Source organism: Phaethon aethereus (assembly GCF_964289735.1).
Source record: "Phaethon aethereus genome assembly, chromosome: 2".
Taxonomy (NCBI): domain Eukaryota; kingdom Metazoa; phylum Chordata; class Aves; order Phaethontiformes; family Phaethontidae; genus Phaethon; species Phaethon aethereus.
Genome location: NC_138582.1, coordinates 9,107,714 through 9,113,380, shown reverse-complemented (window position 1 = coordinate 9,113,380; position 5,667 = coordinate 9,107,714).

Genomic DNA, 5,667 nt, shown 5'->3' with positions numbered 1-5,667 from the left:
GGTCAGTAGCTGATATCTGCAAAGATTAAAAAAGATTTGTTCTCAGCTTGCATCAAAGATTAAATACAGGAACAAATAAAGATCCTGCTCCACCCACCCCCCCTCCAATGACCCACTGTCTCAGGTTATAGTTTAAAATACCTTTGCAAGGAGGTTACGAATCTTGTAAAATGCCTCCCTGGTTTACATAAACGCTCCTGCGCAATGTGAGATTAAAGAAACATTAAGGCTGCAAGATCAAACAAAAAGTTGGCAGCCTGGAGAACGTTGAAGGAAGCGGGGCAGGGACCAGCACAGAAAGGCGTGGAGACTATAATTTCACGGGTGAAAGGAGGCATAGCCAAATCTGCACAACCACCTTCTCCTGAAATTAGCTTGAATAGTTGTCTCTGAAATTTTGTTTTTCTTCCTTTTTCTTTTCTTTTTTTTTTTTGGCGGGGGGGGGTGTGTGTGTGCAGGCTCCCTCTCCATCCCTCAGATCTTTGCGATAAGAAAACTGAGCTGGGCACTCATTAGCATCACTTTACTCTCAGACCAACGTGCTCCATTCTTTGGGACAGAAACATCTTCCTTGATCCGAACAAACCGCACCAAATAAAATACATATTCCTTTACGTGGACACCAACAAGGTGTATGCAGTAACGCTATTTTCAAAACCATCTAAGGAAGGAACAAGACTGCTTGTCCTGCTCGAGGAAAGGACCAGCATCGCCATCCCCAGCCCTCGTCTGCGGGAAGCTTGAGCGGGAACACAGATGTGGGTGAACCTGAAGGACTGCAAAGCCGAGGAAATGGTTTTTACAGTTCGTTTATGTCGAGACAGATGGAAGATGCCCAATGTATTTTGCCCACGGAAATCTTCTGGCTACGTGGTACCCGCAGCCCCAGCGCAGCCACACCGCCCCGAGTGCGCAGACCCCAGGTTCCCCTCCCCGCTTGGCCAGACTCCTGTTTAACCTGGAAATGACACTGCTTAAACAAAACTGGTGTTACAGCCATCTTTACCAAGGTCGGCATCGAACCGAAACACTGAAGAACGTTGATGCCAAAGTGCTGAAGCACCCACCACCACCCCAGAAGCGGCGCCGGCCGCAGCAGCCGGAGCAGCAGGTTGTGCCGCTGGCGCAGCGCGCCGGCTGCATTCGACGACGCGTCCCAGCTCAGCGGCTGTATTGCTCCACGCAGGGCGTGGAAAAGAAGCACGACATGTTTTCAGTCTCTCAGCAGAGATAAGGTGCCAGAAGCAGCGGGCTTGCTTTCCCTGTGAAGCTCTGATGAATGACCAGAAGCAGTCCTCAAAAGAGATACTGAAACTGTTTTAACAGCAAGATTACAAAAACAAAAGTCAAAGCATGTTTGTTATATATCCTCTGGCCCACTGGAGAAACGCGTGTCATGCTCATTTTGCGCAACTTTGGACAAAATTGGAAATTTATTAACTACATAACAGTAAACCACATCAATTATTTACTTTTTAAGAAAAGTTTAGAACTGTCTCAAGTGAAGCGTATGAGAAAGTGTACTCACAAAGCAAGCCAAAAGGCTGAAACACGTTTAGGTATTATTGACTTAAGTGCAACTGCAAGCTTTTTAATTATTAACAATTTTCACGAAGATAAGCACAAAACTATGGGATAAAATTAAAATCAACTCTTCAAACCGTGATTTCCCACCTCCTGGCTTAAACCTGCTTTAAGCCAATCGACCCTGTCTACATAAACGACCTGGTGCTCAAGAAGGGCTGTGAAGCCCACGGGAGTATTCGGGAGCCGGCAGTGGCAGCAGCAGCATTTTCACCCTGCCCAGGGGTTCACTCCATGCCCTTTTCCCTGGGCAGAGACGTTGTAGTGAGAAAGTTTGCAAGATGGCTGGAAGCTGCAGGAAGCTATGAAGTGGCCCACCCCGATTAAGAAAGCTAATGCTGAAAAAATGCTGGTGTCCATGCACATGGGAACAGCTTCAGTTTTTAAGAACCCTTCTTGCTAGCTACGCAATTGGGGGGATTTTTGGTAAAAAATTAGGCTGGGGATTTTAAGTTTCATGTTTATTTAAACCCATCACTTAAGGCATGGGGACAGGAACAAAAGTGACCCATAGCTAGTAATCTGTAATCCAAATTTACAGCAAGGCACCAGAGATAACATAGTCAGGAGAGTTAAGATGGAGTTAATTCCCTGGTAGTCACTCTGATTCACCCTTTTTCTCCAGGATTTCCAGTAAGTTTTGCCCCTTACAGATTTTAATCACAAAGAACAAGCAGACTGCAAGTTTGCCGAAGTTTCAAGCAACTGCAAGTGACATTTTAGAAATAGTCTTACGTATTTTCGCAATTATGGCCATCTACATCATCTGCCATTCTACAAAGTGAGCAACTGTGCATGGCAGAGAGGGAAAATGAATGCTGCTGCAACATTTGGAAGTTGAAAATATTTACATGTGATTGCACCTAACTCAAATGGCTTTTTTCTTTTGCAATTCAGCAAATTCTCTTAAAACGTAAGTAACACTCGAATGTTGCACCTAACTCTGCACTAGGGACCAGAAGTGCAAGAGATTTTTTCCATGTTTTGCCTATAGGGGAGGAAAGTAAGAAGCCAGGTCCCCTGCAGTTTTCCAGTACGAAGCGACTTGGGGAACAAAGCCGCAGCCAGTGTTTGTGGAAGAAAGTTGTTTACATGGGACAGTTTCAGATTTTCAGGGACTCAGAGCATTGACTACAAATGACCAAAAAAAAAAACCTGTGCCAAAAAGAACAACATGGATGCCTTTTATAGCCTTAAAAAACAATCCTGTTTTCATAATAGTTCAAAGTTGTTGCTCTATGTTTCTGAAAGCACCAGCACTAGGAAGTGCTGACCCGCAGATTACAAGACTGCCATGAAGTCTGCTGAACAAAAGCCCAACATGTACCAAGTTCTCGTTTTTGGAAAGATACCAGATCCGGGGGCCACGTAATGTTTTCAGATCAGGCATTTCCAAGCTCTGGGTTTGCCTTCTCTGCATCAGGAATACCTGAAACGTTCCTACCAAGAAACAACCTTTGACAAGGCAGCACAACAACATGCTACTTGTTCACGAGAGCTGGCAAACAAAGCCCCGCTGACAGCACTGTAAAAAACATCTTATTTTCCAAAGAGAAAGATGCTGGGGAAGTGGTTTTGTACCACCCATGTTCAGCACAAATTTTATCATCTCTAAATAGGTGCTTTGTGCTCCCCTCCTTATATGACAGGGTAGCTCGAAGCTCATGTAACTGCATAACTCTCCTAAATAGATAATCATACAAGCATTCCTTTATACACATTTCAAAGCACTTGCCTCACAAAAGTCTTCAAAAGACAAAGTTCATTTATATCGGCAAGCAGTAGTGTAAAGTTGCCAACTTGGAGAAAAACAACTTTTTTTCACTCCACTTGGCCAATTCAGCCTGCGAAGAGGTCCCAAGTTCACCTTTGCAGCTGGCAAAGTGCTTTAAAACTGACCTTTGCCAACTGGCAGGAAAGGCAGCAAACGCGTCTCTAGGAAGCAAGTGGGGTGCGGGGAGGGGTGAAGTCATCTGTGCAATACTATGTTCACTAATTTCATTTAAAGAGGCTTTTCTATACCCATTCCAGCCCAAACTCACTGCTCCAAAACCACCGGAGCAAGTGTCATAACCAAGGCTAGTAGCTCAGGAATCATTTTACAGAGCCTGGTTATTTTGGTCTTTAAAGGTTCAGAGCATCATTGCTGGAGGGACAGCCACCACTGGAGGGACAGCCACCACTGGAGGGACAGCCACCACTGGGGCTTTGTTTTGGCAGCAGGGGATACAGGATGGCTTTGCACACCAGTAGGCAAAGCAGCTAAGAAGCCACCCATTAGGCCATCCATCCTCGGACACCAGCAACGTTGCAATTGTAAGAACCAAACATTAGGTAATCCTAATATACATGACCGGATTCATTCCGAGCACAGAAGCAAAACAAGTTCAAGGATCCCTCGTTTCAAACTTCATTCTGCTGAAGACACACACACGGCTCTCCGAGTTTGTGCCACGGAGTGCATCAAGTGTGATGGTCTCGCATCCATGAAGGGCTGGGGGACCTGCTACCAGCGCTACAGGATTTACCTCTGCCCCCATACCCAACTTTTTTATTTACATGCTATCATGGAAAACAAAGAACAGGAAGAGACTCCTGCCTGAGCATTTCACAAAGGCAGCAATCTCCTCAAACAGCTTGTTCAAACACTGGCAGCAGAGATCGTTCTCCCTTTGAGTACTGATACACAGAAGGGTAGCCTCACCAGAGCAGCCCGATGGCATGTCCATCTTTGCAGGCGGAGCAAGCAGGAGGGGCAGCAATCACTTTATACGTGGGATTAAATACCCAGGGGCACATAAGGGCAAAGAGAGGAGGGAGAAGGCCAAGGGCACTGAGGGTCACAGCTCCCAAGCACTGGTATTGCTCTCCTTGGAGAAAGAGGGACGACGCAAGACACAGGCTCCAGGGCCACACGTGGGAGGTGTCTCCAAGCCAGCCACATCACTCTGCACTTTATTCCTTGAAAGCCACAAGTGCCTTCAGAGCTCAGGCACCAGAGCAGGTGGGAAGGACAGGGGTGGCAATTTGAGGCTTTGTGCACCTACAGCAGCTCAAAGCACTATCAAAGGAGCGGGGATGAGGCAAGGATGGAGAAAGCGAAGATGTCTCCAGAGCTCTGCAGAAGTTGAGCAGCAAAGATCCTCATCAGTTCCAGTTGAGAAAAATAACCAAGCAGGTCTGGCCTCTGACAGTGAAGCAAGGAAAGTTACTGTGACACTCAAACAGCGTTTCAGCCTTACATATGGTCAGTTAGACCTCTTCTAGCCATTAACAGTAAATGCTGTAAACTAATCTGACTGGGCCTAAAATAAAAAATGGTGGTTACTATAAACTGGAGAGCAGCTTGAAAAAACATGCCTCCACTGAACAGAGACAAGTAGGCATCAGTTAATAGCACCTGTGTACGGTTGTGATCCACAATGCACATTATCAGATATTTCATAATAAACTTGACAAATGTAATCTTCTTCTTTATGATTCATTTGAAAATTATGCATTTTGCAAGCACCCAAAAGAGTTCATGCATAAGCATCTGCCCACACTATGCCCTGTTTAAGCTACTCTTTGTTCAGGCACTGGTGTCACGAGGTCCTTTGTGTACAGAGTTACTGATTTTCTCTGACACAGTTCCACACAGTAAATCAAGAAAGAGGTTTTAATAGAAGTTCCTAAGTTCCTCCCCTTTAAAAAAAAAAAAACAAAACAGATCACTTGACAGTTACGCAGCATCCGACTAAACAGTTTGAGCATCAAGTGTCAAAAGTTGAAGACATTCAACTATTTGGGACACGTTGGGTTTCCTTAGCCTCTGGTTATGCGTGATTATCTCAATTTGCCAGTAAAAGTTAATAAACTGACACAAAGGAAGCTTGGATGCATAACCCTTAAATAACCTAAAGTTTCAAATCAGAAGAGGTCAGAAATCAAAGCATTAAATGAAATAATACCAGGGAACTGAAACAACCAGCCTGCCTGGCGGCCGCCGGTTCACAGACATCCCACAGGTCGCCAGCCCCCAGCCCTCGTCAAGCACAACACGCTGCTGATACTCAACGTAATTGTTGTGTTTCTAACCGATTT